This window comes from Ictidomys tridecemlineatus, chromosome 6 (assembly GCF_052094955.1).
Source record: "Ictidomys tridecemlineatus isolate mIctTri1 chromosome 6, mIctTri1.hap1, whole genome shotgun sequence".
NCBI classification, from domain to species: Eukaryota; Metazoa; Chordata; class Mammalia; order Rodentia; family Sciuridae; genus Ictidomys; species Ictidomys tridecemlineatus.
Window position 1 is genome coordinate 27,953,733 of NC_135482.1, and position 14,018 is coordinate 27,967,750.

Sequence of the window (14,018 nt, forward strand, 5' to 3'; positions counted from 1 at the left end):
CAGAGAAATATCTATTCAAGTTCTTTATCCATTTTTAAATTATTTAGGGCAATTTTTTACCTTATACATTTTAGATGTTAGCCCCTTATCAAATATGTCTTACAAATACTTTCTCACATTGCATGGGTTACCTTTTTACTCTATAAGTTGTTTCCTTTGCTGTGCAGAACTTTTTAATTTTATGTAGTCCCACTGTCTGTTTTGGCTTTTGTGACCTGTGCTTCCAAATCATATCTGAGAAATATTTGTAAGAGTAATGTCAAGAAGCTTTTCCCTTGTATTTTCATTTAGAAGATTGATAGTTTTAGATCTTATATTTAAGTCTTTAATCCATTTTCAGATGATTTTCTGATTGTTGTAAAGCAAAGATCCATGTACATGGGATCCCACGTGTAAAAAGAGAAAGACAGATGAGGAAAGTATGATGACCAAAAATAAACAATATATATTAAATACTCCACCAGTTTTAGCATGCATTGTTATATTTTTCTAACATTACCAGCAAATTTCAAAAAACAATTCACACTTAAGGTAAAGTTCATCTTGATGTAGTTGATGTAAATACATACCTTAAATAGATCTTGATGAGTCCAATTTCTTTTTCTGCCTTTTTTTATGTCATATCTTTTTGGACTTTTGTCATTTTAACTCTTCATGTGTCTAATTCATCTCATACAAAAAATTCATAACCAAAAAACTGCAACACACAGCCATAAGCTGAATAGAAACATAGAAATATCACAATATTGCAGATTTTTCTTTTCCCAGAAGATCCATCTTTTGACTTAAAGTGAGTCTTCTGGCATATGGATTGAGTGAGGTTCCAAGATCATTAAGAACATGGATAGTAGGAAAAATGTAATAATAAATTGTAGCATTTTCTTCCATATTGTTCTGGTTCATCTTGATACTTATGATATTAAGAAAAATACTTCTGTGAAGTATTAAAGGTAAAAGGTATCTTATCATGGGTTAAAGAAAGAGTGGGAGGAGAGGAAATATAATGTTCCAGGTAGACTTGCAGTTCTAGTGACCTGGTCAAGAACAGGAGGAAGGAGTTCTACCTAAAAAGGAGCAAATATCAAGAAGGTCTGTCTATTTTTGTTGGTTCATTCTTTCAGCAAGTATGTCTTGAGTAGGCCTAACTATCAAATATGTGCTGATGGGAAATTAGTCAGTAGAGAGCAAAAGTAATAATATATGAGAAGATGATGATTGACAGAGGAAAATTGACTGCAGGGCCAAAGGCTGAGCTATTGCAACAGACAAATGGAGAGCTTTCTTCAATTAACAGAGCAGGAGAGATCCAGGAGACTCCATCTAGAAAGATTCCACCTGCTCATACTGCTCAGTGCCCAGAAATAAATGCAGGAGAGGAGTGAAAAACAAAGAACCATTATGATAATGCAGAACCAGCAGAACAAGAGATGGTGACCCGGAGGTGAAGCACAGTTATTTTCCTCACCATTTCAGGACTAGTTCAAACAAAGAAACACAGTAAGGAAGATTTGATAATGAAACCAAAGCTATCTCCTGTATAAGCTATCTCCTGTATCAATACCTTATCAATGTTGAGCATGTTCTTTTAAGTATTTGGGATACACAAAAGAACAAATAGATATGTATCTTGCTCCCATAGTTTACATTTTTTTTCTTTTACTTGAATTTTTTAAATGTATGAATAACTGAATGTGAGTTCATCTAATAATTTGAGATGTCATTCTCAAATAAATTTACTTCTACATCTTGAATAGAAAAAAATCAATATTGGATAGGAAGCAAAGGGAATAAGGTAGATGCTCTAATTGGGAAAAATTGTATCATCTCACTGGAATATGCTAATGACTTTCAGGACACAATCTTAACTTCTTGTCTTTTGTTAATTTTGTTCCCGAAGTATCTCAATCATCCCCAAAATATGGCATCTGAGTAAGAAACAGATATAGGTCCATGCTGTATAGCACTGAGTATGCAAAAAAGAAAATAAAAAGCATGAAGAAAGCAGAGGTATTGACAGCACTATTAAAAGCTGGTTTTAAGTTTTTTCTCTTTGCTCTTAGTTCAGTTTTAAGGGGTAGTATCTTTGGTCTGGGTACCAAGTGGTTTCATGGATGTCATAGTGCCAACATCACTTGTTATATTAAAAATGTTTATCTATTAAGATTGAAAACAAATACCAAAGAGATAGCACTGCCTTCCCAAATCGAATAAATCATTGCAATCAAGTAGAACACATGAAAAAACAATAGAAGGAGCTAGAAAATACACGGGAATAGAAGAGAGAAAAGGTGGACAGAGATCAAAAAGGGAAAACTCCCAGTCTTTCCAATCTTCCCGATAGTAGGAAAGTCAATTGTAGTGCTTAATTTTTTAACTTTATCACGTTAAATCTTTTGTACTTTGCATAATTATTATTCCCTAGCTGGAGAAGTTGTTTAATGTAAAAGAAATGTGAACTAGTTCTGAACTGAAAGACTTTTGAAATTATCAGGAGACCTTCTTAGAAGTCATCATTGGTATTACATGACCAATAGGAAAGAAAATCATAAAGGATCAAGGATTTATAATAAAATATTTTAAAAATACATAATAACAGTTTCTAATATTTCTTTCCAAAGGGGACTTGAAATATGATAATTTACTTATTATTTATTTTCATATATATTATTCTTTTCCTATGATAATACCGACAGCCATAATTGTAATTATGAAAGAGAAATAATTCAGTTCAGTCAAATTGTACCAATTGAAATGGATCCCTAACAAACATTGGACTACAATTTTTAGAAAATCCCTTTTAGTTTGTAGGAATGATAGCAATATCTAAGTAAGCTAGACACTGTTGAAAAGTGTGTATAACACATTTGCAGCTCTACTATTGAGGTGCTATCTTTCAGGGAAGTGCAGCCCAGAGACAATATTGAGAATTATCCTCTTAATAATGGACAATCTTCAGTGTGCAGTTGCCAAGATAAATGAAGTCATAGGCTTTGGATTAGAACTGAAATTCTCTTTCCAGCTGTGCCTCCCTGACCTATCTGGGTAAAAAGAAAACTGTTCTTTTTAAAAAAGTACTTTGCAGCCTTTCCTTTCTATGTCTGTTTATATCTCATCACGGAGATGTCAACATAGGTTGCACCTTGATGATTTACAATGTCCCTAACTAGTAAACTACTAACCTAATGAAGAGTATAGGCTGTTATGAAGTATTGTGATTGATTTCCTAAGATTATATGCAAAACTAATTTCTATTACTGTCCACATCAGCGGCATACTTTTTTGTCCGACCTCCTATTGCTGATCTCTATTTCAAAGAATGTAGTGTGCTTGGGCTTAGCCATGGCTGCAGTTCAGGAGCTGAGATTGAGTGGAAGAATGGAAAAGTAAAAATAAGCTTTGGCTCTTAAACAGCAAAATTGATGCCCAGTTCCCAAATGAGTGTGTGGGGGTCACAAGAGAGTCAAAACATTAGACCTAAATGGAGGATTGATCCCAGGTATCAAGAAAAGCTTCAGGAATGAATAATAGGAAAGATTCTCCAGGCAGATTTGAGAGGTGAAGCACAGGCAAATTTTTGAACATGAAGGTATCCACAGCCCTTTGTACTATGCTAAAGTGGAGTCTGTGTGGGGTGGGAGTTGCAAAGCTAAGCTGTTCTTACATCTATAATTCCCTTCTTAGATGTGAAAGTTTTAGAAAATAAAGTAGGAATTAAAAAATGGGTTTTATAGAAAACGTTACTATGAAAAGAAACCAATTTGCAAACAGAAAAGCAATTTGCATCTTTGAATGCTAAAAATAAATTAAGTCTCTGAATTAGTCTAAGTTTAATAAATCAAAATGTTTTGTTTGAAAAAACTCATTCATTCCAAAATCCATAAGCATCAAGATGGATTTATTATCGTGTTATATTCTGAGGTTGCATTCTTCATTTGTCACTGAAAATAATGCCTGTTATTGTTCGACATAGATCCAGCTGTAGTGATTTTTTAAATCAGGATAGATTAGGCTTTACATTGGAAACAAATGAATCATGAAATATCATTTTCTTAAAACAGCAAAGGTGTATTGCTTGCTTATACTACACATTCCATGGGAATCAACAATATGACAATTTTGCTTTATTTAATCAGATAAGGTAGGGTTAAAAGGATACTGTACCTGGAGCATTGCCAGTAGTCTTAAGTGACAAGACATCTTAGAGGAACACAGAGGCTTTTCATTGCTTTACCATGAAGCTTGCACGGCATGCCTACACACCTTTCATTGGCCAGAGCTGATCTAATGGTCGTGCCAATGCAGTGGGGGTTGGGAAATGTAAACTCTCATGACAGGGATAGAATGGATAATCAAGTGTTTGTGAATACTACCGATGTTTATCCATGTTTGATACTTTACAACGATACTAAGACTCTAGAGAACACTCCTATAGAGTATAGAAAGGGACATGAGAAAAAAAGAAATAAAAATCCAAGAAAATGGATATAAGAAAGAATAAGCAAAGGATCTTTGGAGTAATTTGAAATTAAGTTATTTCAATTGTTCCATAATTTGCAGTTACTGCATGTGTTAGTCATCTTTCTGTTGCTGTTACCAAAATACCTGACAAGTACAACTGAGAGGAGGAAAAGTTTACTTTGGCTCATGGTTTCAGAGGTTCAGTCCCTGGTGAGCTGACTCCAGTGCTATGAACCCAAGGTGAGGCAGAACTTTATGGTGGAATACTATGCTGGAGGAATACTGCTCCATCCGTCATAGCCAGGAAACAGAAGGAGCAATGGGGAGGGGCTATAGGGAAGATAAAATTTTTCATAGCCCCAATGACCCACCTCCTCCAGCCACATCCCATCTGCCTACAGTTACCAGCAAATGGACTGAATAGGTTACAACTCTTATAAACTAATTTTTTCACCTTGAAAATTTTTTCCTTTGACACAGGAAGGCAGCTCATACTCAAATCATAACACTGCACATTTCAGATTTCCCTCAAACACAAGATAAGTAATAATTCAACGGAGTTTTATTCAGACATTTCTTTATGTGAAATCATGTCATTTGCAATAAAATAGATGGAACTAGAGACTATTATGCTAAGCCAAATAAGCCAAACTCAGAAGGTCAAGGGCTGTATGCTTTTTCTAATATGTGGAAGCTAGAGAGGAAAAAGAAAGGAAGTTAAAAAATCTCATGAAAATCAAGAGATTAGTAGAGGAATGGGAACAGGGGGAGGGGGCAAGAAGGGAGGGGGTAGGTGCTAGGGAGTGATATTGGCCAAATAGGAGTGTTATATTGGGTGCATGATATAACAACAAATCCCATCATTGTATACAAGTGTAATGTACCAATAATAATGTGGAAAGAAATAAAAGGTGAATAATAATTAGTGAATGGACTGATCAAAGGTAGGGTGTTTTAAAAAAGCAAAATGGAAGTGTGCTCTCTTGAAACTGAAGAGACCAGATATAACAGATAAATTAACAGCTGTAGCATATCATTGAGGTCATATTCCCATAGACAAGAATTAAGCCACAGTGTAAGTTCAAAACAAAAGAATGTCCCCTCAAAACAAAAATGCCCCCACCCCTGTTCCCATTCCTCTACTAATCTCCTCTTGATTTTCATGAGATTTTCCACCCTCTTTCTTTTTCCTCTCTAGCTTCCACATATTAGAAAAAGCATACAGCCCTTGACCTTCTGAGTTTGGCTTATTTGGCTTAGCATAATAGTCTCTAATTCCATTTTTTTTTTTTTTTTTGCAAATGCATGACTGGCTAATGAAGAAGACAAACCAAATAAATGAGAGTGTGGGATTCAAGAGTTCCAAAGGGGAAAATGGATAAGTTTTAGTAAAAAAAAAAAAAAAAACAAAAAAAAAACTTCTTGATGCTTAGAAAAGGGATCTTTGATGGTTCTTCTCTTTTAAGTTATCAGGAGGAAGTAAAATTCTCAGGAAAGCCAAGAGCAGTTCTAATAATAATAGCAACAAGCTCAAGATTCAGGAGAAGAGAGAAGATACACAGAGAAGACCAGGAAACCATTTATGAAAAGGACTATCAATCCCATTGGACCAGTGGGACTCTACCAGCTTAAAATCTGAAAAGCTTAGTTTAAGAATTTGTAAAGATTTGACAAGTCTTACTTTCAGACTGAAAAAAAAAGGGGGGGAAATAAGTCAGAATGGATTCCTAGGCAGACTTAGTTCTATTTGCATTCCAGTGTAGAAAACCTTCATTAGTATTGCTTCTTAAAGTTTTTATGGATTTTAGTCATCATTATTTGGAATATATGTGTATATATTCCAGTGTTGTTCAAGAACAAGAGTAAATGACCAAGATGTTTTAGTCCCATGCAAGATGAAAGGGTTGACCTGGGATGGTAGAAATGCCAAGTAGGAAGACTTTGCCTGAGTTAAAATGATATACCCAAAATCATTGGTAAAGGCCATTGTTTCTGAGACTTCCATTCGGTCATGTAACATCATTCGTAGTTTCTCCAACCATGATGAGATTGAAGGTGAAGAAAGAGTTTAATGTCCTTTTAGGCATTCTAAGTATATTTTCTATTTCAGTATTCAGGTCATTGATAAAAATGTTAACTACACAAGAAATAACCTCTGCAGAATACCATTTGTTGTAGCACCCCAGGTTGATACTGAACCATTGATGACGTTTTTCAAAATGTGACACTTCAACCAGCTGTCTTTTTTCACAGCACAAACATGCACAGTTGTTAGTGGGGAATTAAGACTGTAACAGCAGGGGCATTAAGGATTAGTCTTGACAGTTTGCTAGGAGAAATGCACAGTTTGGCTTTATCTGAGTCAGGATGTCTTCCTATTTTAGAAAGAGGACAGTTTTTCGGTTAATGAACTTTAATTTCTAAGAGCTGAGGATAAAGAAATGTAGAAAACATCCTGAATAACAAGAAGATGGGAAAACGTTCAGGATCCTAGGTCCCCCTTCAATCAAAATGCTCAGGACTGCAATGAAGTTCTCAATGATTAACACAAAATTCAATGGCAGAAAAACATAGCTAGTAAAATAAAAATTTAGATCAGCTGGGGTCCAAAAGAATATCTAACCGAAAAGAAAAAAAAAAACTTTATAGCTGTGTTCCTAGAAACAGGAATGTTAAGAAAGAAGGAAGCAGATACAATCTTTTACAATCATGGTGAAATTGCACTTAGAGTGACTATTGGGGTTTTGTACAATAGAATGTTTTGTTTTTCCAGCTTCTTAGAAATGTAGTTCTGTGATTGGAACAGATGTACTGTTTAGCTCTTTCTCCTTGACCTTTTCATAAGTCCTGTTATTCTGAGCAGGTAGAGAACAGCTTTTAAAAGAAATGTACCCTTGCAGTGTGGGGAGGAAGAGGAGACCTTGAACACTGCAGCTTCTGATTACATTCCTGACATCATGGTTTAGGTCAGAGAATATAATCTTAGTAAACCAAAGATTATACAATATTGTATTTACTTATACAATAAATACCCCTGATCATGTGGAAAAAGAAAACAAAAACAAAACAAACAAACAAAATGAGCCAAACAAATCTCTTTCTAAAGGAGTGGAGGATCTGGGCGTAGGGTATTATGGTTAGATGACACATTGAGCACATTAAGTCTTCAGATTCTCTGGGGCAAGCAGATTTGGTGTGTTGAATTACTACTTGATTTTTCAGTGCCACATGATATTTGTATTCAGTTTCTATTGTTGTATTGTGATTGCATAACCCTGTTTTTGATGATCTGCATAACTCTCTCTAACACAATGAAGGAAGAAAACGTAGAATGAAGAGCAACATAAGCCCATTATTTTCAGGAAAAGACTCAATGAGCAGCTCTTTGACCCCAGGGATCTGCTGAGATTCTCAGGATCATTCTGTAGGATGGAGCCCCAGGCCTGCTTCCTTGCTGGGGCCCTACAATCCTGGATAGCACTTCAATGCAAAACTAACCGAAAAGCACACCGAATAACGACTCAGTCACCGTGTCAAGTCCATCATCCTCTCTAGAAACTGATATGTCTCTAGATCTGGAGTATGTCCATCCATAAAGTGTACTTAATATCACCCCCCCCCGCTCCGCCAAGGGATTGAAAAAAGATAATGGATTTTATGTTCATATTTTATCTCATTATTTTAAAATCATATTTTGTATCTTTTTAAAGGCACATTATTCACTAGAACATTGGATTGCAAATAAAATACTAAGTAAATACTCACATAGAAAGGCTTATTTATTCATTTATATTGATAGAAGCACATATAATTTAAAAAAAAGTTATAGGCAAAAAGAAGAAAAAGATTTCGAACTCACTTCAGATTCTCCCCTGCCAAATGTTTCTAGGAAAACAAGGCAACTTGAAGACATTACTGCCATGATAACCTCTGAAAATCACTCAGCACAAACCACTTGACTTCTGTAGTAATCAGACTAAAGTTATCTTTTAGGCACAGGGAAGCAAAAAGGAGGGGAAAGATAGGAAACGGAAGTTGCTCTCCTTAGACAACATCTTTCTTCAATAAACCTTTAAGCAAAAGATCCAGACTGCACATCTTCCTCATCGTCACCTTCCCAGAGACCCCACCTACTTTGGTGTGAACCATGGTAGTTCTCTCACCTAACAATGTATTAATCCCAGGGACCAAGATCCAGAGCAAGGGAACCGTTTGCGGGAGGGTGTATGTAATGAGTTCAAAATAGCAAATAGCCTCAGAAAAGTGAAACAGCATGATTCAGGAGAAGGCAGCTGCAGAGTGTGGTCATCAGATAGTTTGCCTGACGGGTATCTGACAGTGAGCAGAGAACACAGAACTCTCAGTTGAAAACCAAGAGGTCAAGTTCAAGATCAGCATTGCAAACAGTGTGCCACTTTGCCAAGTCCAGCCTGCAGAAATTGTGTTTGACCATACATCTTTCACAGTTTTTTTTTTAAATGTGTTGTGAACATTTAAAACATAGGCAAGCTAATGCCAAATTTTAAAAGTTCACATTTAAGGTTCCTCTTAATAAATGGTAGATCTAAAAACATTGGGTTCACCTTCCTATATAGCTACTGTGAAATGGAGATTAAATGTGTTTCTTACAGAGAAAGGGCAGACCCCACATGGATGCTACACATCTGTGCCTGTTTTCACTGTTCAGGATATACAACTTCAGGAGAGACACAGAAAACAGAAAAGTCAGGAAAGCAAGTAAGAAACCCTGAATATTCAGCTATTGTCACACCTCTCCCTGTGTCCTTTACTTACCAGGTTCCAGGCATTGTTCTCAGAATCAGTAGCAAGAATCATTTAAAGATTCTTGATGATGATGTATGATAATGTAAAAATGATAATGTATGTCTCTGCTCCCAATGCATTCATATTCTAGTGAAGAAAATTGGGCAGTATATCAATAAATATCTGTTTTCAGTAAAAATAATACCTAATATATTTTGAATGCTATTATGAGTCAGTCATTATTCTTTTACTTAGGTGGTTTGTGTTCTTTTATACATATGAATTCCCACAGAAACCACATTGGGAGGAAATAATTACAACCTATCTAGAAATAGGAAATTGAGTCATGGAGATAAGCAATGTGGATAGAGTCACACAGCTAATAAGAGGTGGAATAATAATGGGCCCCCGCTGTCTGGCTTCATAGGGAAGGCATTTAACCCCGGTGCCATTCCATTAAGTTCTAAGTAGTGTGTTAAAAGGGGGCTGATGTGAAATCTTAAAGACATGAGTATACAAAAACTGGGGGTGAAGAACAATTGGCAAAGGGAACAGCATATGCAAAGGATTAGTTTTAGAATGAGCTTGACTCCTTAAGGTCCTAAAATGAGGTGACCAGCATGGCTGTAGCTTGATGGGAAAGGGAGAGTATTAGAAATTTCATGTTGAAGGGGAAAGCACAGGCCACATTCTATCTGGGATTTTTATGGCAAGGTATACTTTCAATTTTATTTTATTTGGGAAGACTGCCATCATCTGATTTGCAGTTTATAAAAAGGATAATCTCCTATTTACCTGGGCTTTTTACAAATGGACCTTAATATGTGTGTCTAGCTTCTTCTTCTGCTATTTCTCCATCACACCATTTGTGTTCTAACTCCAGTATTCTAGCACCAAGTGTTGTGCTTGAAAATCAATTTTGAAGAAACAAAGCCCAGTTGCCAATTTCTGTGGTGTAAGTATTTCCACAATAGTCAATTTCAAGATATCAACAGTTTAACAACCAGTTCACAAAATTCCTCAGTATTTACCAGAGACCTCCTGAGAGCAGTTGTGAGCAGGCTTTCAACTTAATGCCTTGGCTTTCTGAAACTCTGCATGCCCTTAAGTGGTATGCCCTTCCCCTTCCAGTTCTATCTAAAATGCTTAAATTAATCCAGGACTGTGATTGAGAGGAGAACTTTGACCTCCGGATGGACTTGGATTCAAATCTCAGCTTTGTAAATTGGCTACATGATCTTAGATAAAGGCCTTAACTTCTCTAAATAACTGTATCCCATTTATAATATGGAAATGTCACTATTTCCTACCTTAGGATATTGTTATAAAAATCAAATTAAATAATATACTAAAATGCCTTTGGCAGAATATTTGGAATGTTAAATTATATACTTTGTAAGACTTTTATTTGACTCATCTTCTCACCCTCCACAACTCCTGGTTAGGAGCTGGGGAGAGAGATGAAATTTTGAAAATTCACCTTTTGATAATCTATCTTTTGAGAGCTATTTCTGTCTTGTTCTCTAATTTCTAAGGTGCATTCCAGGATCAATACAAGAATCTCTTTTCTTTCATGTGGTAAAAGAATTTCTAAATTTTATAAGACATATCCTGTATATGATATAGGAACACATAGTGGCTTAAATATTAGCATTTATTTTATGATAGAGTTTCCTGATAAAATTGAAGACTACAAATCTCTGGTAATAGAAATTTCTTGCCATTGTATTTTAGTTTGACATTGGAAACTTTGTAAATTTTTTTCTTTACAGGCAGCTGCTAGACATAGTTAATTAAATCTTAGCCTCCTCCTGTCCATTTTATTTGCTGGAGTCCTACAGATACCTCATTTTTAATGTTTAGTTATGTCAACACCAAAACAGCTTTATTCATTGACTATTAAAGATGTAAGTTTTAGTGACTCTGTTGTATCTTGCGACCTTGGTTAAGTCCCAACCTCTCTGAGATTTATCACATTAGAAAGAATTCGGACTCTTAATTGCTCTAAAACTCCATCATTCTGTATTTTAATATGTATATGAGCTCCAAAAGCACCTTCAAATCCAGTAGAAAAATTAATTTAGCACTATAATATTCTTACCAGATTAACATTAGTAAATTTAGGTAGACTGCTATAGCAAATCAGATTATTGAGACAATTATATAATTCAGAATGAAATATATAATATATAAATATATAATATATAAATATATACATATATACTGAATTATATAATTTAGAATGAAAGTGAAAGAAATAAATAAAAACAAGAATTATGGTTCTAAAGGTATTGGAACATAATGTGTAGGTCTATTAACAAATCATTAGAACTGCAAAGTGTTCTGTATTTATGGTTACAAAATCATTAAAGTTGTGTTTTTCTTTGTATTCATTTTTTTTTTAGAAATCCCACATTGAAATCTTGCCTAAAGATATATTCTATCCAATAGCATGTCAAATATGCATAAATCCAGGAACACTTTTAGTGACCTTGTTAAATTTTAAAAGTTATTTGAGAAAACTAGAAATGAGGAAATCATCTATCAAATCAGATGTCTCAATTCCATCATTCCTGTATATGTATTCTGCTTTTATCCATGTATTCATGGTTTAAAACCTTAGAATGGTGCCTGCCCTAACATATGTACCTAATGCACACCATTTTTTTTAACTCAAAGAGTGACAATACTATGTTCTTAATCATCTCAATACACTGCCAACATATTTAAAGCAGTTACTTGCTAGTTCCTAAAAATGCATATGCAGACTGCAATATCTTAATAGCACAACGAATGAGGCTTGTACCTTTTGAACTACTAAAGCAGTTGCATATCACTCTTCAGTAATGCAGGGCCTAAGTCCAGGAACAGATTGCGGCTTACTGTTAAGCATTTTATATCAGCTGGTGAGTAGTTGCTATGACCAGGATCAAAAGAATTTTATCCTTACACATATTTCAGAAGGCAATAAGTAATACGCTCCCTGCATTGCTTGTTATCTCCAATTCCTAAAGCAGGGACAAATGACACAAAATCTTTCCTGGCATGTTTCATAGCTTGGGTGACTGCAAATTTTTGTTATTGAGCATGTGCAATTATCAATTGCATTTTTCTTGATTGGGCATTGTACATCTCTGGTCTGTTTAGGAAGGAGATCTATGAAAATTGAAAGGGAATGCTTAAAAAGGCATGAATTTGAAATTTTACATGCTGAAAAATATGTGTCCCTAAAACAAGGACAAATGATTTAATAAATGTCTGACTTATACTCTTTCACCTGTATTATTTCTATTATCCTTTAAATGCTAAAAATATGAAGATTATATTACAGACTCTCTGAAACCTCAAACTTCTCTGATGTGGTGCTTTAGAGTTAGTTCATGAATAAAACACTACTGTCGTTCCACCCTCAGTGTACAGCAATTAGGATGTCACTGATGACATCATTGAAATCCAAGAGTAAGGTCTATAACATATTCCCACCTCAATTCTGGAAAATGGAAATCTTCCTTTAAAAAAAAAAAAAAAAAAAAACCTCACACTGTTGCTCTCATTGATCAACCAAGAGAGTTTAATGATTCATGCTGCTGGAAAACACTCTGTTTCTATCCAAAAAAGTCCACAGAGGCCAAGAAAGGCTGTCCTTATATACCCAGGCACTTTTCCACAAGAGGTGAGAAAACTCCACCCATCCATAGACTTGCCCAATTTGGCTCTGGGGTAGCACTGGACCCCAGGCAGATTAAACACTGAAGCCATAATATACACAAGCCTTTGAAGAGGCCCAGTGGTACCTGTTGCCACCAGGGAACCGGAAAGCCCACATGACTGAGATCTTCCGGTGGTTTGACATTCTCTCCTCAGGCTTTGCTGGAGAGGTTACCACTGCAGTGTGACTCAGCTGTGAGCCAAGGCCAGGCCTTCCTCAGTCCTGAGGGAAGAATAGAGGAGAGAGAACCGAATGTTTGCTAATGCAACTGCCATCTGCCACCGCTAAATCTTATGGTGACAGAGTGCACGTTAATGCCAGATAGACTAAGAACACTCACCATCTGTTCATTGCCCTGAAATAAAATTAACTAGGTCATCTGGATTTGGAAACCTAGCTGGAATTGTTGACATCTATTCCCAACGTTAACGATGGAAATTTTCCCCCAACTTAACATCAATCATATTACCCCGAGAAACATGTTTCACTCTAATTCTCAAGTAAAGAAAGTAGTTAACAGATAGTACAATTTATGTGTTAACAATCAATAAAAGATTTTCTACCTTCTACATTATTGTATTTGTAAGCAGTAACATTACAAATTTCTATCCAACTGAATCTTTCTACAAGAAAACAAAACAAAACAAAAAATGTTAATGAATTTAACTAAAAAGAATAAGCAAAAACTTTAGGATCTTAGTTGACCAGCTGAAGAGATTCAAAATTCTTAATTTCCAAGCACTCACACCAGAAAGAAGCAACCAAAGACTTAAGACATTTTATTTCTGTTTAACTTCTTAAAATGTGTTAGCCTGTGGCAACTGAATTTAGGATATGACTAAATGAGTGGTGAAAATAGTTTCTATCCCCCATGAGAGTAGCAGGAAACAGCATATTCAATTTCTGCACTCGCTCTCATCTTCCAATCAACACCTATTATTGTGTTTTTTATGTGTCTTAGTCTAAAGTTGGTCCTGGTCAGTATAGGTCTGGCAGTGAATTTCAGCTAGATGGGAGAAAAGAAAAGAAAAGAAATGATTATTTTTAGTTCTTTAAATGAGCCCCAACCTGAAATTTAGTTCTTCCA

General features: G+C 35.4%; 1 long non-coding RNA gene across 1 annotated transcript in view; it reads right to left on the minus strand.

Moving 5' to 3' along the window:
- The window catches only part of LOC110598059 (uncharacterized), a 33,784-nt gene extending 20,590 nt beyond the window's left edge, over window positions 1–13,194 (minus strand). Inside the window, exon 1 of the long non-coding RNA XR_002483842.3 lies at window positions 13,017–13,194. This is a non-coding gene — a long non-coding RNA (uncharacterized LOC110598059). The remainder of the gene's footprint in view (window positions 1–13,016) is intronic.
- Window positions 13,195–14,018: the final 824 nt, after the last annotated feature.